Consider the following 21772-nt stretch of genomic DNA (forward strand, 5'->3'; position numbering starts at 1 on the left):
CGGGCGGATCACGAGGTCAGGAGATCGAGACCATCCTGGCTAACACGGTGAAACCCCGTCTCTACTAAAAAATACAAAAAACTAGCCGGGCGAGGTGGCAGGCGCCTGTAGTCCCAGCTACTCGGGAGGCTGAGGCAGGAGAATGGTCTAAACCCGGGAGGCGGAGCTTGCAGTGAGCTGAGATCCGGCCACTGCACCCCAGCCTGGGCGACAGAGCAAGACTCTGTCTCAAAAAAAAAAAAAAAAAAAAAAAAAAAAAAAAGAAGTATCATTCTAGCCAAAATGGGAACAAATTGGCGGGACTAAGAGTGGTTACCAGGGGTCAGTTAGCAGCTATTATGGCATTTGTTTAAAGATAATGGTGGTGCCTAGAACTCTACTGGTGACTTAGCGTTGGGGAGAAACAGATTGGACAAATGGAACATGGTTGTTTGGCTATGGGGGATGAGATGGAAAGGCAAGAGTTAAGGATAACACGCTTGTTTCTGGCATTGTAAACTGGGTAGATGAGAGGGAATTTAATGAAAATAAATTGAGTAGGATTGGGGTGGGGTAGTGGTAAGGAAGAAGCAGAGTTCAGTTAAGGAGCAGAGTTCAGTAAAGTTTGAAGCAGAGGTAGCACATCCTGTGGAGCTGTACTGCATGCAGCTGGGTGTGAGGCTAAACTTAAAGACACCTAGGCTGGAGAGCTTTGGGCTGGAGACAGCTGTGGGCTGGAAATGTAGATTTGGCCATCAGCGTTGATGGTAATTGAACTCAGGGGAGTGATTGAAATAACCTAGGGGAGCAGTTGTAGAGTGAAAGATGAGGGCATAGGACAAAACCCTTAAGAACTGTTAATGTAATGTTAGTTTTTGAGCTAAGAGCCTTTGGTGTTTTGACTGGATTATCTGAGAACCAGCAAAAAAGAGGGAATCAGGGCTGTTGTGATATAGATATGTAGTAGAAACCCACCTAAATTATTTGATTCAAAGAGTAAAGATGTTCTCAAGTGGTCTATCCTACCCAGCCTGTCACAGTATCTGACATTTATGTTGTTAGTTTCTCTACTTTGGCTTAAGGTGTTGTCTCTCTAGGAGTTCCCTGTTAAAATGTTATCCTTAGAGAACTAAAATATTAATCCCATTGTTGGTGATGGTGGTAGTGTTTTTAGGGTCACTAGCTTTTATTCTGGAATTCAGTGAAAGGATGGATGGGAATTTGAGAAACATAAGATTTGAAAAACATGACGTTACTGAGGAGTTTAGGACCACAGAAGAACCTGGACTTGCAGCATTGAGGTTGCCAAGCACCTGGATAAGGGGAGTGAGAACAAGTGAGAGCAAGAGAGAAGTTGGAAAAGGGGGATAGTGAGTTGGATAGCATAAAGTGTCACTAAAAAGGGAATAAGAACAAAGAACTAAATAAGGGAAAAATCTGGACAGTATTTTAATTATAAATTAGGGTGACTATATAATAATTATGTTGTAGGTGAGGCGTGGTGGTTCATGCCTGTAATCCCAGCACTTCGGGAAGCCGAGGCACGTGGATCACGAGGTCAGGAGATTGAGACCATCCTGGCTAACACAGTGGAACCCATCTCTACTAAAAATACAAAAAATGAGCCAGGCGTGGTGGTGGGCGCCTATGATCCCAGCTACTTGAGAGGCTGAAGCAGGAGAATGGCGTGAATCTGGGAGGTGGAGCTTGCAGTGAGCTGAGACCGCGCCACTGTACTCCAGCCTGGGCGACAGAGCGAGACTCCGTCTCAAAAAAAAAAAAAAATTATGTTTAAAAATTGGCATAAATTGTGACTATCACAAGCAAAGAAGGATGAATGGTCACTCTAGTTATAATGTGCTTATTAATTGCATAATAAAATAGTTTCCATTTTTAGCTACCGTATGTCAAGCATTGTAATAAGTAAACACTTTATACATCTTATTACATTCTTAAAATAATTCTCTGAGGTGGCATTGTCTTCGTTTTATAGTTAGTGAAACAAATCTCAGGGAGGTAACTTCCCAGTGATTCTCTGTGGCAGTCGGAATTGGAAACTGTATTTATTTGACCGTACACAAAATACACATAAACTCTCAAATACTGTATTGTACACCACAGTTGCTGTGGGTGTGTATATGTATTTTAAAATGTCCTCTGAGACTGGCAAGGGTAGGGAGAAGAGGGAGAGAGGAGAGATGGGGTTAAAGGATACAAAATTACAACTAGATAGGAGGAATATGTTCTAGTGTTCTGTGGCCCTGGAGGATGACTATAGTTAATAACGTATAGCCTCAAATAGCTAAAAGGAGGATATTGAATGTTCCCAACCCAAAGAAACGATAAATGTTTGAAATGGTGAATATGCTAATTACCCTGACCACTATATAGTTTATTGAAACATCACTGTGTACCCCATAAATACGTACAATTATATTTCAATTAAAAATTTTTAAAAGGGCTGGATGCGGTGGCTCATGCCTGTAATCCCAGCACTTTGGGAGGCTGAGGAGGGCAGATCATGAGGTCAGGAGTTCAAGACCAGCCTGACCAACATGATGAAACCCCGTCTCTACTAAAAATGCAAAAATTAGCCAGTTGTGTTGGTGTGCGCCTATAATTCCAGCTACTCAGGAGGCTGAGGCAGGAGAAGAATCACTTGAACCTGGGAGGCGGATGTTACAGTGAGCCAAGATCACGCCACTGCACTCCATTTTGGGTGACAGAGCAAGACTCCATCTCAAAAAAAAAAGTTAAAAAAGTTAAAAGTCCTCTGACTTAAAAACAACTCTGACTTGCTAATTATCAGCATAACGTATCATCATAATAATTAAGCTCCCTTCCCGTTCTGATACCCCTATTTTTTGAGGCATGGAGAGGGGGGAATAACCTGTCTGAAATCAGTACACTTAGTAAGTGGCAGAGCCAGATTTCAAACCCTGAAGACAGTTTGACAGCAGCACCTCGTTTTTCTTTATCTTATTTATTTATTTTTTTTGGGATAGGGTCTCACTCTCTTGCCCAGACTGCAGTGCAGTGGCGAGATCTTGGCTCACTGCAACCTCTGCCTCCCCGGCTCAAGTGATTCTCCTGCCTTAGCCTCCCAAGTAGCTGGGATTACAGGCATGCGCCACTGCTGCCTGGCTAATTTTTGTTTTTTGGGTTTTTTTTTTTTTTAGACGGAGTTTTGCTCTTGTTGCCCAGGCTGGAGTGCAATGGCACGATCTCAGCTCACTGCAACCTCCGCCTCCCAGGTTCGAGAGATTCTCCTGCCTCAGCCTCCCGAGTAGCTGGGATTACAGGCATGCACCACCACGCCTGGCTAATTTTGTGTTTTTAATAGAAATGGGGTTTCTCCATGTTGGTGAGGCTGGTCTTGAACTCCTGACCTCAGGTGATCCGCCCACCTCAGCCTCCCAAAGTGCTGGGATTATAGGCGTGAGCCATAGCGCCCAGCCTAAATTTTGTGTTTTTAGTAGAGACGGGGGTTTCACCATGTTGGCCAGGCTGGTCTCGAACTCTTGACCTCAAGTGATCCACCCACCTCAGCCTCCCAAAGTTCTGGGATTACAGGCCTGAGCCACTGTGCCTGACCATCACCTGTTTTCTTAACTGCTATCCTGTACTGCCTCCTTTAGCCATATTCTTTGTCTGGACATGTTCTCATTTCTCTTAGGAGTGGGTTTGTTAGGGAGCATGGTAAATGTATATATACCTTTATAAGAAAGTTGCGAAATTGTTTACAAAGTGGTTGTATCATTATGACTTACCATGAGTAGTCCATTTTTATTGCCTCATGACCTTTTCTTCTTTTTTTAATTAAGACAAGCAGATTCTGAAACTCCAGCAATTAGAAATAGCTTATTTCCCCTTTAACATTTTTGCCTCATTCACAGCTAACCTCACCTGTACCCACTTCTGTAACTCAACACATCTTACACTTTTAAGGTCTTGGAATGTTAACAGCACCAGCAAATAACAGCAAGAATCAAACAAAAAGGTCTTGAGTCTTAGTGTTGCCACTGGCTACATTATTGCCCAGATGACTTCACTTAAACTGTTTAAGTCAGTGATTACACGCATTTCTTTACAGTGTATTTACAGAGGAAATAAATGACAGTGATTTATTGCAGTGCTAATAGACATTGTACTAATTATGTGATTTTAAGTCAAGTTTCTTTACCTTTCTGGGCCTGTAAAGTGAGGAAATTGAACTAGATTTCTTACAGGTCTATATTTGTCCCTGACAGATCTGTATTTCTTTGAGAAGAAAAAAGGAATTGGTATTTGACATTAAAGAATCATGCATAGAAATGTGTCATGTATTTAAGTACTTATTTTTCATTCAACATCAGAGTGATTTAATAGGGTCAAGGCCTGATAATTTAAGCCACTGTTTCTTGAGGAAAAGTGGAAAGTACTCAAAATGTTACTGGAAGACTTATGACTTTGGCTTCTTGTAGTTTATCAGCTGAAATTTAAGACTTTTGAATTGTAGTGGATTGGGCACTTAAAAATCGATTTTATTTTTAATTTATAAGAAGATCTGAGGATTGGAAGGAATCTTAAATAAAGTTTGTCTAAATCATCTGTCAGTAGGACTTTTGAATCATCATCCTAACATCCTGACCTCTGATAAAAGATACCCTAAGGCAGGACATTCCACTTTTAGGTAGCAGTGACAACAGAAAGATGTACTAATAGGTAGAACGTACAGCCTGTACTCATTCATTGGAGTTGTGCCATTTGGGATGATGCAAAACAAGCATAATTTTTCTTTGTGACTGCCCTACAAGTATTTAGATGTAGCATGGATAACTTAATTTCTTTAAAAATGCAGTCTTGTCTTCATAATAATATGATGGAACTGAGAATGATTAACTTGGGAGACTAGAAATCTCTGCATAGAGATGGAGTGTACACTTTGGCTTTTGTCTAAAATAATTTTCTTTTTTTTGGGGACAGTCTTGCTCTGTTGCCCATGCTGGAGTGCAGTGGCATGATCACAGCTCACTGCAACCTTGACCTTCCCAGCCCAAGCAATCCTTGCACCTCAGCCTCTCAAGTAGCTGGGACCACAGGCATTCACCACCATGCCAGGATAATTTATTATTTTTTTTAATTTTTAAATTTTGTATTTTTTGTAGAGATGGGGTCTCTCTACGTTGCCCAGGCTTGTCTTGAACTCCCGGGCCCAAATAATCCTCCCGCCTTGGCCTCCCAAAGTGCTGGCATTACAGGCATGAGACACTGCACCTGGCCTAAAATAAAACTTAATGGTTAAATTCAGCTAAGGAAATAATTCATTTTTTCTCTGTCTCTTCAGTATAAATGACAGGCAGATGGGGATAGAGGTGGCATTTAATATGATACAAAAAGCACCAAGGCATACCAGCACTTAGCAGTTAAACTGGATCTGTTCTCATGACTTTTTCACGAATTCTAAGCAGAATATGAAGTCCATTTTAGTAGTGGTATCCAGATGACACTCATTGAATGATTATATTAAAATATGTTTTTGGTCAACAATGAAATGACAGTATTTTAAATCTAATTTCTACCAAATGTAATGGAGGACTGAGGTACTCTGGACTATAATTGAATTAACAATGTTGAAATCCACCAAATTTCCTTTTTTCCATGCCAAATTGTATTATGCTAGGTTAGTTAGAGTACTGTTTTTGGCATATGCTTTCTTTGTGATTAGTAACTGTTTCTGATCCTTAGCATTGAGATATTATACTTTTGGAAGAGCTATTTTCTGAAGAGAAAGATTGTGGCCATAATTTTCAAATTTAATGCATTAAAAGGATCTTGCTTTTCATTTTAACCCGGCTTGCTACCGGTTATTAATATGTAATCACATTGTTTTAAACATAAAATTGAATGCATATATTTAAAGTGTTCAGCGTGATAAATTTTGGCATATGTATATTCCTGTGAAATCATAACCACACTGAAGATACTGAAAGTACCTGATACCCCAAAAGTTTCTTCTCAGCTGTTTGTAGGCCCTCCTTTTGCGCACCTACCCCCATTCCTAGGAAATTAGCTGATCTGCTTTTCGATCACTAGAGATTAGTTTCTTTTTTCTAGAATTTTGTATAAATGTATTATATAGTATATACTCTTTGTGGCTTCTTTGACTCAGCATAATTATTTTGAGATTTATCCATGTTGATGGGTGTATACAATCATTCTTTTTTTTTTGAGAATATTGTATACTACAAGTTTATCCATTCACCAGTTGATGAATTCTTTCAGTTTTTGTCTCTGTGTTAAAAGAAAAACTTTACACAATGTAAATGTAGCAGAATTTATTTGAGCGAAGAATGGTACATGAATTGGGCAGCACTCAACCAGAAAAGGTTCAGAGAGCTGTGCTGTGCAACCTGGGCAGTAAGTGTAGACAGAAAAGAGAAGCAAGTACGTATATAGATTGGTCAGTTAACAGCTCCTCTTTTGCCTTATTTGAACATGGTCTGATCAGTTGGCAGCCTGTGATTGACGGAAGCTTGGCTGCTTGTGATTTGCTGAGATTCAGCTGTTTACTGTCTTCTTTTGAGAAGTGTCTGTTGGGTCCTTTGCCCATTTTTTGATTAAGTTGTTTTCTTGCTATTCAGTTTGAGTTCCTTGTATATTTTGGATTTGGATATTAGCCCTTTATCATATATATGATTTTTAAACATTTTCTTTCAATCTGTGGATTGTCTCTTCAATCTATTAATTGTTTCCTTTGCTGTGCAGAAGCTTTTTAGTTGATGCAGTCCTGTTTATTTTTGCCTTTGTTGCCTGTCATATTTGGGGTTATATCTAAAAATCTAAAAATTGCTCAGACCAATGTCTTGTAACTATTTTCCTATGTTTTCTTCTAGTAGTTCGACAGTTTCAGGTCTTACATTTAAGTTTTTAATCCATTTTGAGTTGATTTTTGTATATGTTGTGATTTAATGGTCCAATTTTATTATTTTGCTTGTGGGTATCCAGTTTTCCCAGCATGATTTACAGTAGTCTCACCTTATCTGTGGTTTTGCATTCTGCAGTTTGAGTTAAACTTGATCAACCATGATCTGAAAATAGTGTATGGAAAATTCCAGAAAACAAACAATTCTTAAGTTTTAAGTTATGTGCCATCCTGAGTAGTGTGATGAAATCTTGTGCCATCCTGCCTTGTTCTGCCTGGGAAGTGAATCATCACTTGTCCAGCATATCCATGCTGTATATGCTACCTGCTTATTAGTCACTTAGTAGCTGTCTAGTTTATCAGATTGAATAAACACAGTATATCCTAGGGTTCCTGTCCGCAGGGGGTCTTGGAACGTATCCCTCACAGATAAGGGGAGACTGCTGTATTGAAGAGACTGTCCTTTCTCTGTTGTGTGTATTTGGTAATTTTGTTGAAAGCCAGTTGACCATAATTTGTAGGTTTATTTCTGGGCTTTCTATCCTGTTCTATTGGTCAGTGTTTCTGTTTTTATGCCAGTACATTCTGTATTGATTACTATAGCTTTGTAGTAGATTTTGAAGCTAGGTAGTGTGATGCCTCCAGCTTTGTTTTGCTCAAGATTGCTTTGTCTGTTTGACGTCTTTTGTGGTTTTATATGAAGTTTAGGATTCTTTTTTCTATTTATGTGAAAAACAACATTGGAATTTTGATAGAGATTGCATTGAATCTGTAAATTGCTTTGGGTACTGTAGACATTTTAACAATATTAATGATTCCAATCCCTGAACATGGGATACCATTACATTTATTTGTATTGTCTACAGTTTCTTTCATCAATATTTTACAGTTTTCAGCATACAGATCTTTCACCTCCTTGGTTAACTTTACTCCTAAATATATATACTCTTTGGAGGCTATTGTGAATAGAATTGATTTCTTAATTTTTTTTTCAAGATTATTAGTTGTTAGTGTAAAGAAATGCTACTGATTTTTGTCTGTTGATTTTGTACCCTGCAACTTTACTTCGTTTATCAGTTCTAACAGTTTTTTGGTGGAATCTTTAGGGTTTTCTACATATAAGATAATGTCGTCAGCAAACATACAATTTCTCTTCTTCCTTTTCTTTCTTTTTTTTTTTTTTTTTAAGTCGGAGCCTTGTTCTGTCACCCAGGCTGAGTGCAGTGGTGCGGATCTCGGCTCACTGCAAGCTCCGCCTCCCAGGTTCACACCATTCTCCTGCCTCAGCCTCCCGAGTAGCTGGGACTACAGGTGCCTGCCACCACGCCTGGCTGATTTTTTGTATTTTTAGTGGAGAGAGGGTTTCACCATGTTAGCCAGGATGGTCTCGATCTCCTGACATCGTGATCTGCCCACTTCGGCCCCCCAAAGTGCCGGGATTACAGGCGTGAGCCACCACACCTGGCCCCTCTCTTCTTCCTTTTCTATTTGGATGCCTTTTATTTCTGAGGCTTATCTTTCATTCTGTTAATAGTGTCTTACAGATAGCAGAAATTAGTATTTGAATGAAATTATTACTTTGTCTTTTTTAAGTGGATTATGCTTTTGTGTTTTAGTTTACTAATCTTTGCCTAAGATAAGGCCACAAAGATTTTATGGAAGTTTTATGGTTTTACCTTTAGGTCTGTGATTGATTTTGAGTTAATTTTGGCGTGCAGTATGAATATTCAGTTGTTCCAGCTTCATTTGCTGAGAAAACTGTCCTTTCTCTACTGGATTGCCTTTGTACCCTTATGGAAAATAAGTTGACCACATGTGTGTAGTTGTATTTCTGGACTCTCACTCTTGTTGTATTAACCTGTTAAGTCTCTCCACATGATAGTACAATGTTTTTGTAGCTTTATAATAAACCTTATATTCTGGTTGTATAAGGCTTCCAAAATTTTTGCCCTTTTTAAAAGCCATTTTGATTGATCTAGCTCTTTGACATTTCCATATGATTTTATTTAATTAATTTATTTTATTTATTTTGAGGCAGAGTCTCACTCTGTTACCCTGGCTGTAGTGCAGTGACATGATCTTGGCTCACTGCAACCTCTGTCTCCTGGGTTTAAGTGATCCTCCTGCCTCAGCCTTTCAAGTAGCTGGGATTACAGGTGTGCACCACCACGCCTGACTAAACTGTAGGATTTTGGAATAAACATGCCAGTTTCTTCTACAAAAAGGTCAGCTGGGATTTTTGTTAGAATTGTGTTGACTGTATTGATCAAATTGGGGAGAATTGACATATTAACATTGACTTCACTGATCTGGGAACATAATATTACTCTCTGTTTTTGCACATAATTTGATAATTTCTTCATAATTCATATTTTTATACTACAAATGAAATTATTTTTTAAATGATTGTCCTTTTTTTTTTTTTCTTTCTTTCTTTTTTTTTGGAGACAGGATCTGGCTGTGTTCTCGATGTTGGAGCTCAGTGGCACAATCATAACTCACTGTAACCTCGAACTCCTGGGCTCAAGTAATCCTCCCACCGCAGCCTCCTGAGTAGCTATGACTACAGGCATGCTGCACCATGCCTGGTTAACTTAAAATATTTTTGTTGTTGTTGTTGAGACAGGGTCTCCCTAGGTATTTCAGGCTGGTCTTAAAATCCTGGCCACAAGCAGTCCTCCATTCTGGCCTCCCAAAGTGCTGGGATTGTAGATACGAGCCACCGTGCCTGGCTTCTGATTATTCTTTGTACAGTTGTTCTATAGAAATAGAATTGATTTTTGAGTATTAATCTTGATTTTTGAGTATGATCCTGCAACCTTCCTAAACTTATTTATTCTGTTGATAGTAGTCTTTTGGTTTTCCTAATTTCATTATCAGAGTTAGCGTAGCCTGTTGGTTCACTGTCAGTTTAGAGTTGAAGAAATGTGTAAGTTTATAAAATGTAGTATCAATGTCTTGCAAGGAGTGAGATGCAGCATCCCCAATGTTTTTCATTTTTCCTTTAATGAAATTCATTTTTCCTTTAATGAAGTACTAGTATTCCTCATAATATGAAACCTTGACACTTCAAGCTACCATTATTTAAGGTGTTAAATTTATAGGCAATTTCAGCAAAGTAATTGATTCTGAAGGATGAATTGCTCTTTGTTTTTATGGCTGGAATTCTAAGAATCTGTTCAAATTATGTATTTTGGAGGGAGAACCAATTGCCTTGGTGATGGCTCTGGGAGACAAGGGAGAGTATGTGGTAAGGACTTTATGTTTGTGGCTTGAGCGGAAGTTATGTGGATTATGGTGTGATTTATTGAGATGACGAAGACTGAGGAAGCAATGGATTTAGTATTGTCAGTTCAGGTTGGACATGTTAGATTTTCGGCATGTTTTGTCTACTGTGATAAGGCTTATAGGTTTATTTGGATGCTTTTAAATGAACTATATCTTAGGTTAAAAACAGACCTGAGGTCACACAACTAGTCATTTGCAGAATTTGAACTCCAGCTTCTGACTCTTAGTCCATGTTTGTTATCGCCTTATGGTATATTATATCCTCCAGGCAGAAAAATATGCTTGGCTATGACAATAATAAAATGTTCTCTGGGAGCTGGTAGAAATACATAGCAGAGTTTGCAAGCTCAGATGCCTGCAGGGTACAGACAAGTAACTGTGAGCCAGGCTGTATTGTAAAGGAGAGTGGCGACTTCTGTGGAGAACAGCAAAGCCCCATCCACAGGGTTAGTTAGCTGCTAATCAGCTCCAGAAGATTGTTTCCATATGGGAATGTGGGGCCAGTATTGCTAGATATTCTGATTTTTCAAGAGAGGTCTGAAATCTGGATTTTCATGTAAAGTCCTGATTTATAAATGTAGGCAGTTATCCTTTAACCATGCAGACCAACCTAGTGTGGGTCTACCAAAGGTATCTGTCTGCTGGATTCTGCCCGGTGGGTAGATATACTGTGGAAGCAACAATAAATGTATATGGTGGGAAAAGTGTGGTAACTGTGTATAATAAGCACATTATGGTGTTGAAATGCAGGTTGCTTAGGTTAAACATGGTGCTTAGTGAGTCTAGTGTTTGAGTTCAGTCTTTATATGGATCAGTTAATTATAGATGGGGGAGGGGGAATTGCTTTCTGTAGCTTTTTGCCTCCTAATTGCATACTTTCATTTGCAGATAGGGCCAGTTTTGAGTGTGTGAATTTTTGAGTGAAACCTGGAACCCAAATGAGAAGAAATCTGCAAGGAATAACTACTGACAGTGAATCTACAGAGTCATCTGTATGCATAATATGGAATGTTCTTAACCCAGAAGTAGCTGAATGTGTTATTCCATTGATGAGGAGTGGTAAGTCTGATTATCTCCACTGATAATTAAATAACCTAAACCCTTCCATAAAAAGAGGATGATTTCTTCTACATTCTTAGCATTTGCTGACGTTAATTTTTATATCACAGGGGAGGACAGCAGTGCAGTTTAAGGGAATTCTTTATCCCTAACACCATGTTTAATGTCTGATTTCAGAGTTTGGCTTTCTTCTTCCAGTTAGGCACATCCTTACCTTTGCCTAGGCATTTTTCTCTATTATGTTCTTCTTCAGTCCAAGGCCTGAAATATTGTATTTGAAATACTCAGCCAGCGCTGAAATGATGGTCATGATAGTTACCAGCATCCATTCTAATCTTAGTTGTGGTAGGTCTCATTCTCTTTCGGAGTGATTGTTTTAGGAATGGACATGAGAAACAGTTTTGTCTGATGAGAGACAAAAGGGACATCTGCAAGAGGCTTTTGGGGAAATCTTTCTTGCTTTTGAGAAAAGGAAGAAAACAGATGGTCCCTCTTCTCCGCAGAGCTGATATTATCTGGATGTGATGTGTGTGGAAGTGCTGGAGCCATCTTTTTAGTAGCCTGAAGGTGATGCCTTATGTGAAGGAGGGAGAACCAAGGGAACTGGAGAAAAGTAGAACTAGAGTTCCATTTACCATGCCTATAGCCACTTTACCTGAATTGTCTTATTGTTTAAGCAGTTTTGCCTTGAGATTTCCTGTTATTTGCTATAGAAATTATTTAGATTTGATTTCTTCCTTTTTTGATTACCCAAAGCCATGTTTTTTAGTGTCACACACATTTCTACTTGATCATGTTCTTTGTAATCCCTTACAAGCTTTATGAAGTCAAGGGGTATGTTTATATTCCTATTGTATCTGACTCTAATACTTCTTATTGATGTCATCAATACATGTTTGCTTAACTGAATTACTTGATAAGTGTTTGAAAAACCAATCCATAGAATCTAATAATTACAGAGAATTTTTTTTTAAAATTCACATTCTTTTCTTTAACCACACTGCTTCCCTCTAGGATTATGAGTGAAATTTGTTTTTTCTTTAAGACTTCCAGTATGTAACACATGTTTAAGTGGTTAGTTCTACTCCAGACAATATTGCCTTTTGTTTTTGTCCAACTTTACCATCCAAACCAGGTTCTCTCCTTCATGTTTGAGTATTGGCTTTCAATCTAATAAATGGAATTTCACTTTCTTCTTTATTGTAAAAACAGAATAGTTTGCCTTCTATTTTCTGTGATAACTATAGGAATGGGGGACATCAATAGTAAGAAGCATAATTCAGGAATAATTTGTATTTGGCTTTGGAATGCATATTCACAGAAAGATTCCTTAAAGTGTGCATCCCCACTCTGTTCTTAGGACTCAGTGTTTGGGGGAGGTGGGGGGAGGTTTGGCAGTGATGTAGTAAGAGGGATCTTGGGCCATAGGATAGATGATCTAGTTGCTTATGTTTTAAAGCTCTGTGAAACAAATCACTTTTTTTTTTTTGGCTTGGCTCTAGATATAAATGTTTTCTTCTATCTTTTCTTTTAAATCTTGTTATTATAACCTTGAAAAAGTATGGAATAAGAACCTCTTTTTCTTCTTGAAAATCTATGGTGTTACTTTCAGTTGTGGTAAAAGGAAAAAGATAAAAAACCTGTGTTATGATTTTACCAGGTAATCTGGTAGTATATTTTGAATCCTTCAAAAAGAAATTTACATTCAGGGAAGAATTCACTTTTTTTTTTTCTCTTGATGAATTCTGATGAAAATCTGGGAGAATACCTTTTTTTTCTTCTTCTTTTTTTGAGACAGGGTCTCACTCTGTTGCCCAGGCTGGAGTGTGATCTTGGCTCTTTGCCTGTGTATTTGAGCCCAAGGTGCTAGGAACCTCTGCCTCCTGGGCTCAAGTGATCCTCCTGTCTCAGCCTCCCCAGTAGCTGGGACTACAGTTGTGCACCACCATGCCCAGCCAATTTATATTTTTTGTAGAGACAGGGTTTTACCATGTTGTCCAGGCTGGTCTTGAACTCCTGGGTTCAGGAGATCTACCTGCCTTGACCTCCCGAAGTGTGGGAATTGAAGGTGTGAGCCACCATGCCCAGCCAGGAGAATAACTTTTTAAGAAGATAGAGAAAGTTGTATGATGTGCTTTACCCATCAGTTTAAATGCAGTAGTACCATTATTTAGTAATACAGGAAATTTAAATCATTAAGGTCAGCTTTAATGTGCTGTATTTCATATATATTTTGTTGGAATGGGACATATTTCCTGTCTAAGGCAGTCATGGCAGGCATGCACCCTAAGCTAGATCAAGCAGAGTGAATCTTAGGATATTTGCTAGGAATGCTGAGGATATTTGCTAGGAATGCTGAGATGAAGTCACTTATGTTTTTGTGAATTTCAACCTGAAAACATAGTTATTGAATTCCTGGCAGCTATCTTTTGACCATGAAAGGAAAGCTAGTTGATTAAGAAGCCAACACAGAATGAGTAGAGCAAAGAAAAGCCATGCCCTAGTTACTCCATTTGAGCTGCCAGATCAACCCTTCCCTGAAGCTGCTGTACCTGTAAACTTACAGTTGCATGAGCCAGTAAATTTCATGTTTAATTCAACTGGCTTTGGATTTTCTCTTATATTTTTGTGAAAACATCCTAGCTGATACATCCTTCTCAACCCTCAATTATGCACCTGTATAATAAGAACTCAAGGGACTTATTAAAACTTGAATTGTGAGTTAGGCAAGGAGACCTCTGACACAGATGTGCAGGTTGGCAGATAATGCATTCTTTTTCTTTCTTTCTTTCTTTTTTTTTTTTTTTTTTTTTTGAGACAGTTTTGCTCTGTTGCCCAGGCTGGAGTGCAGTGGCGCAATCTCAGCTCATTGCAACCTCTGCCTGCTGGGTTCAAGCGATTCTCCTGCCTCAGCCTCCTGAGTAGCTGAGATTACAGGTGCCCACCACCGTGCCTGGCCAAGTTTTTTTTTGTGTTTTTAGTAGGGATGGCGTTTCACCATGTTGACCAGGCTGGTTTTGAACTCCTAACCTCAAGTGATCCACCTGCCTCAGCCTCCCAAAGTGCTGGAATGAGTTGGGAGTGGAAGGTAGGAGAAAGGTCAATGTGACTTTTACCCCCACCCTCAGCGCCTCACTTCCTTCTGGTTTTCCAAGCCTATAGTACACCACTAATTTTGAGTTCTTGTATGGAATGGAATTCTAAACCACTTACTTCAGCTGCAGTTGTTTTCTTACCCTAGGGCCATAGAAAGTGGTTTGGAGTATAGTTTCTGCCTCTGTGAAGAGATTTTCTTGGTCTTCTCAACAAGGATAAATTTGTATTGATACCTAATATAGTTAGGCTGTTGTCCCCCTGTAGACACAGCTCGCACTCTGTATAATGGCTTCCTTTGCCCCTTACCAAGCACCACTACAGTTTACTTTGACATGCAGTATTGCTCAAAAAATGGATCTCTTATAGCAGAATCACCCAAGACCCAAAAGAATACTTAGAAACTCACCATCATAATTCAGTATCTGAAAAATACTGTTCTCTTCCAGTCTATAGCATTCCAATAACATTTTTAAAAGAATTTTTAAAGATTAGTTGAATCTAAAATTTATAAGGACAAAAATAAGGAAGATTATCCAGAAAAATTATTTAAAAGAATGAACATTTAAAAAAGGAACTAGACTGGGCGTGGTGGCTAACACCTGTAACCCCAACACTTTGGGAGGCCAAGGTGGGCGGATCACTTGAGGTCAGGGGTTTGAGACCATCCTGGCCAACATAATGAAACCCTATCTCTACTAAAAATAGAAAAAAAAATTAAGCCAGGAGTGGTGGCACATGCCTGTAATCCCAGCTACTCAGGAGGTGGAGGCGGAAGAATAGCTTGAATCTGGAAGGTGGAGGTTGCATAGAGCTGAGATTGTGCCACTGCACTCCAGCCTGGGCGACAGAGCGAGACTATGTCTCAAAAAATAAGTGAATAAATAAGATAAAAAACAAAAGAACTAGTTCTTCCAGATATTAAAAATGTATTCTGGCTGGGCAGCAGTGGCTTATGCCTGTAATCCCAGCACTTTGGGAGGCCGAGGCGGGTGGATCATTTGAGGTCAGGAGTTAGAGACCAGCCTGGCCAACATGGTGAAAACCCCATCTCTACTAAAAATACAAAAATGAGCCAGGCATGGTGGTGCATGCCTGTAATCCCAGCTACTTGGGAGGCTGAGGCAGGAGAATCACTTGAACCTGGGAGGTGGAGGTTGCAGTGAGCTGAGATCACGGCACTGCACTCCAGCCTGGGCGACAGAGCAAGACTCTGTCTCAAATAAAAGAAAAAATGTATTCTAAAATTATAGTAATTAAGACATTATGATTCTGGTAGATAGATCAGTGGTACAGAATTTAAAAAGTCCCAAATTCATATGGAAATTTAGAATATAATGAAAGCACATATCAGATCAGTGGAGAAAATTATTTTTTTTCTTTCTGGCAATATGATAGCTGGGTAGCCATGAGAAAAAATCAGATCCTTATCTTCAGAGGAAGAAAATAGATTTTTTCTTCTTTATATTCTTGGAGTTAGGGAAGCCTTCTTAGAAAATGTTTTTTTAAAGAAATGTATATATTCTAATGCCTTATTAGAGGGAGTATAAGTTGGCACATTCCTTTAGGAGATTGGAAAATATCCGCCAAAATTTAAAATGCCTACTGAACGTTTAAATGTACATGCTCTTTACTACATCAATTTCACTTCTTGGAATTTATCTTATGGTTAAATTCTGTAGCTTTTGGGTTTAGTTCATCATATTCTCACTTGTGTGAATATAAAGGGTTAGTCTTTGCAGTAAAATATTAGAAACAACTCAACTTGTGTCTGTGAAAGACGACCTATATCAGTAAGATAAAAATGCAGCCCTTAAAACTTAAAAGAGGCAGTTTTTTAAAAGTTACTGATATTAGCTGAGTGTAGTGGCACATGCTAATAGTCCTAGTTATTTGGGAGGCTGATAGGGAAGGATTGTTTGAACTCAGGAGTTCAAATCCAGCGTGGGTAACATAGATCTCATCTCTTTAAAATGTTACTGATCTTGCCTGATTTCTAAGATAAAGTGTTAAGTGAAAAAGGTGCCAGTGATGTATGATGCTACATAAAAATATTTTAAAAAAAGAATATACATATATGCTGGTATATTCATAAAGTATCTGTGAAAGGCTGTGCAAGAAGCTAACATTAGGGGCTGTATTGAGGGAAGACAACTGGGTGGGTAGGATAATGGTGGGAAACTTAATTCTATCAATCCCTCCCCACCAAATCATCAAGTGTCATACTGGGTAAAAGGAAAAAAAGGATTCACCTAATTTTCATCTTTTTCAATTCGTTAGAATCTCCAAGGGTGAGGTCACCCCCAGTCCACATTAGAAATTTTTTTTTTTTTTTGGATACAGAGTCTCGCTGTGTCGCCCAGGCTGGAGTGCAGTGGTGCGATCTTGGCTCACTGCAAGCTCCGCCTCCCAGGTTCCTGCCATTCTCCTGCCTTAGCCTCCCGACTAGCTGGGACTACAGGTGCCTACCACCGTGCCCGGCAAATTTTTTGTGTTTTTAGTAGAGACAGAGTTTCACCATGTTAACCAGGATGGTCTCGATCTCCTGACCTCGTGATCCACCCTCCTCGGTCTCCCAAAGTGCTGGGATTACAGGCGTGAGCCACCATGCTGGAAGAAGAAAAAGTGTTTTATGGTAGTGGTAAAAGACACATAAAATTGATCATCTTATCCATTTCTGAGTGTACAGTTTAGTAGTGTTAAGTATGTTCACATTGTTGTGCAACCAGCCTCTAGAACTTTTTCACTTTGCAAAACTGAAACTCTGTGCTCATTAGACAACAAATTTTCATTTCTCCCTATTGCCATTCCCCTAGTACCCACCTACTTTATGTTTCTGTGAATTTGACTACTTTAGATTCCTCATATAAGTGGAATCATACAGTATTTATGTTTTTGTAACTGGCTTATTTCACTTAGTATAGTGTTCATAAGGCTCATCCATTTTATAGCATGACAGGATTTCCTTCCTTTTTATTTTTATTTTTTATTTTTAAAAGAGATGAGATCTTGCTTTATTGCCCAGGCTGGCCTTGAAGTCATGGGCTCAAGCAGTACTCTGGCATCAGTCTTCTAAGTAGCTGGAAGTACAGGCATGTGCCACTGCCCTTCCTTTTTAAGGCCCAATAATATTCCATTGTATGTTTGTTTATCTGTTCTTCTGTTGGTGGACATTTGGGTTGCTTCTACCTCTTGGCTATTGTGAATAGTGCTAGTATGAATGTGGGTGGGCAAATATGTCTTCAGGGCTCTGCCTTCAGTTTTTCCAAATATATCCCAGAAGTAGATAGGATTTCTATTTTTAATTTTTTGAGGACCTGTCATAATGTTTTCTATAGCAGTTGTACCATTTTATGGTCTCACCAACAGTGCACAAAGATTCCAATTTCTTCACATCTTTGCCAGCATTTATTTTCTGTGTGTGGTTTTTTTGTTTTGTTCTGTTTTGTTTTCTTTCATAGTAGCCATCCTAAGGGGCGTAAGGTGATCCCCAATTTTTTTTTCTTTGTTCTTTTTGAGACAGGCTTTCACTCTGTTGCTCAGGCTGGAGTATAGTGGACAGTCATGACTCACTGCACCCTCAACCTCCTGGGCCGAAGCAATCCTCCCATATTAGCCCTCCAGGTAGCTGGGACCACAGGCATGTGCCACCACACCTGGCCTTTTTTTTTTTTTTTTTTTTTATAGAGACAGGGTCTCCCTATGTTGCCCAATCTCATCTCTAACTCCTGGGCTCAAGCAATCCTTCCACCTTGGCATTCAGGTGTTGGGATTACAGGCATGAGCCACTGTGCCCGGCCCGCAATCTATATTTTTAATGTTAAAGTATTATTAATCATGTATTTCTTCTATATTTAAAAAGCTTATGAAGTTATGAAGTACATTTAAGTTAATGATTTCAGTTTTATTACTAAAAAATACAACTAGTAGCCACTTTTTAGAATTGTATCTCAATGTGCTTTGTTTCTGTAACTTGAAGTGCATGTTTTATAATAAGATCCTCAAGGGATTGTACCTCTTATCTCTTTCTTTTTTTTTCTTTTTTTTTTTTTGGTATTTAACTACGAGTCACCTAGGGAGCAGACTAGGATATGTATACTTAACCCCAGGTAACTTTGCTAACCTTAATTCTTTTCCCTAACAGAGTTAAAATTCTAAGGTTCTGCATGTTAGGATTCCAGTGGCGTACGAACATTCAAAATAATGTGTTTTAATAAAAAACTCTGTGTCATTTTACTTTACATGAGAGGGTTTGATCTGTTTGTTTACTTTTAATTGAAAATAGTTTTATCTGTATGGTTTTGACAGTTGTGTGTTAACTTTTCTCACAAGATGAATTTAATCATAAATTGTTCAAGAGCAAGATCAGTTGTTAAGAATTTTATCCAGAGACAAAAGTACATGAGATTCTAGTAAAAAATGGAAAGGAATGTAAATTGTCCTTAAATTATTTCCTGCTTTTTCAAGAAAATTTTAGGGATGTGAGTGTTCCACAACAAAATTAATAGCTTATAAAGTATTTTACATTTTGAGTAAATTACTTACAGCTCTTGTTTTTCTGACTTGAAGTTGCTGACATTATTCTGAAATTGTTATTGCGGAGTATCTGTTTTTTCTTGCAAATATTCTTTAGAAGTATTATTTCTAAAATCACATCACTGTATGAATATCCAGCTGTAGCCTATGACTACATCGTGAGTATTAGAAGTCATTTTTAAATAACTTTTGCCAGACCTTAAGGTTCATTACTGTGCAGCTCTCTCCTTCATGGCTGTTTTTATTTGGATATTTAAGGCTGAGCTGCTGTCTTCTTTATATTTGGTGTGTGACTTGGTAGAGAAGGGCACAAGTAGTGGTATGGCTTGGGAAGGGTGGGAGTTTAATCCTCATTGTGAGTTTTGAGAAAAGATAATGAAATCCTTTATATCCCTTTCCATAGACCTGCATTTCAAAGACTTACATTTTAATAAGAATTGGTTGTGCAGCTGCAACCCTGGCAACAAGGCCTAGGAGAAAAGAATTGGGGCAGCATTCCAGAAATCGGGGCAGGCACTGGTCTCATGTGGAGCTGAGCTAATGAAACAGATAAAAATATAAACCATGTAGTAAAAATAAGACCAATACTTTCTTTGGCATAGTAGATACTGAAATTTTTCCACACATATTTTTTAAAAAGCCTGAAAGCTCATAAGCTGCATGCTCAATAAGAGTAGCTATATTATCTTCTTTAGGATAAAAAACCCCAGATACTCTTGGAAGTTAATATTTCTGTGAATTATACCCAAAATGTAATTGTTCTTGGCCCATTCTTGGTGAAGTCCAGATGTTTTCAAAACATGGGGTACAAAATTTGTCAGATAAAGTTTAGAAACAAGGTTTTAGGTTTTAAACTTTAAAAATCAAATGCTTATATCAGTTTTAAAGTAAATTTCTCATAGTTACTGGACTCTTTAGATGCCCTTAAATAATAAGATTTGTTAAATATATTCTCTGAATACTGTGACAATACCTACATAATCTGTTATTTAACCATAATTTAATTATTACCTCATTGTTACGTGTTTAGGTTGTGTTGGAGTTTTACCTCTTATAGTAAGAAATATTGCAAGAAAACATTTTTGTGTGTATAGGTATTTTGCTTTCTTTTGGACTAGTCAGGTTTCTTTTGGACTAGTCAGGATTACTTCTGGATTTCCAGAAGTGATACTGATGCATTAAATTTGAAAATTTTGAATACTTTCTAAGAGCACTACCAATCTACACAGCTATTATAGTGTGTATGCAGTTGCCAGTTCTCTGCTTCTTTATCAACATTGAATATTTGAATAGATAAGAAATGGTAGTTGAATTTTTTGTTTTAATTTTCACTTTTTAAATTAGAAACTTGGAATATTTTAAAAGCAGCTTACCAGCTTCCCCTTTGTGGATTTTAAAATTTGTGTCCTTTTCCCATTTATCTATTGGACATCCATTAGGCTTTTTTTTTTTTTTTTTTTTTTTTTTTTTTAAAGTGGTAGTCCTAGGAATCTCTCAAAATTGAGTGTGGTAAACTTCCTATTCATTCTTTACATTCATACCAAATGGCATAATATGTGCCAGGCTCTATTTTAGCCTGAATGAAACAACTGATAGAACTAAAGGGACTCTTAAATATCGTGTTCATTTTTTACCCAAGGAAACTGAGATCCCATCTCATTTTATATGATCAGTAATTAACCTTTGAGAATGGTGGCTGAACTGGAGTTAAAGTTCTGTCAGCATTGTTGTCTCCCTGCTGTTGCATATATCTCTTCTTTCCTCTTCCTAATACGATAATCAGATTTCCCTCTCACTACCCCCTGCTTCTTCCATTGTATTTGTAGATTCCCGTTGGCCTAAGCAAATCAGCCTAATCCTAGTTTTGGTTCTGGGGACCTGTTGGCTCATACCATTACTTTGGCCGCAGCAATTGGTTCAGGAGTGACCAAGTCAGCAAAATTGATCCAGTTAGAGGGTAGTTTTGAATTTTCATTACCGTTGACGTTTGAGTATTTTAAAGTTTTCTTAATGTTTTTACTTTTTACTCTGAGTTAGTAATATATTTAGTTTCCAAATGAGATTTTTAAAACCATCTTTTTGTCATTAATTTCTAGTTTTATCCCATTGTTGTAAGATAATGCAGTGTGTATGGTATTGATCTTGTGTTTTGGGCCATGCTTTTTGGGCTGTTATATGACCTATCTGTGTATATGCTGTGTGCTTATGCAAATAATATGTATTCTCTGATTTTATTGCTTGAATCTTCAACATATCTGCTTATACTGTTTTTGATCAGTTGAGTGTTAATATTCCCAACTGCAGTTGATTTTAGCTTTTTCTCCCTGCATTTTGTACAGTTGTTTCTGACCTATATTGAGACTTTGTTTGATGTGGATGTGTTCATGATGATTATGTGGTTTTGTTCTACTGTTTTTATAAATATGTAATATCTCACTTTGTCCTTCTTGATTTTTTTTTTACCTTAAATTTTGTTATATTTATTTTTTATTTATTATGTTTATTTTTTTAGGGAGACAGAGTCTGCCTATGTTGGCTAGGCTGGTCTTGGACTCCTGAACTCAATCATTCTGCATTGGCCTCCCAAAGTGCTTTACAGGCATAAGACACCATGGTTGGCCTGCCTTAAATTTTGTTAAGATTGCTGTGTTAGCTTTATTGTGGCTCATATTTGTTTGGTTTATCCTTTCTTAAATATTTCTCATATTGCTGTGTCATTTTTTTAACCTAGCATAAATTTTTTTTTATACCAATTTGTCTTTAAATTGGCAAGTTCAACTCATTTACATTATTGTAATTACTGTTCTAATTGGGTTTAATTTTCATCCCTTTCCCTTTTGCCTAACTCCATTCCTGCTTTTCATTGGGTAAGTTGAAATTTTTTCTGTTTTTGTTTTTATGATGATTACCTTT

The 21772-nt window shown here is 38.0% G+C and overlaps 1 protein-coding gene across 28 annotated transcripts in view; it reads left to right on the top strand.

Moving 5' to 3' along the window:
• Positions 1-21772, top strand: part of CDC42SE2 (CDC42 small effector 2) — a 129267-nt gene that overhangs the window by 47237 nt on the left and 60258 nt on the right. For 25 of the 28 annotated variants that reach the window (XM_078004136.1, XM_078004147.1, XM_078004142.1 and 22 more), the window contains 1 exon segment: positions 11060-11230. The exons of the other annotated variants lie outside the window; for them this stretch is intronic. The gene's annotated coding sequence lies outside the window, so the exon portion shown is untranslated. 28 annotated transcript variants of the gene reach the window in all.

The sequence above is a fragment of the Macaca mulatta genome, chromosome 6 (genome assembly GCF_049350105.2).
Source record: "Macaca mulatta isolate MMU2019108-1 chromosome 6, T2T-MMU8v2.0, whole genome shotgun sequence".
In the NCBI taxonomy this organism is placed as follows: Eukaryota; Metazoa; Chordata; class Mammalia; order Primates; family Cercopithecidae; genus Macaca; species Macaca mulatta.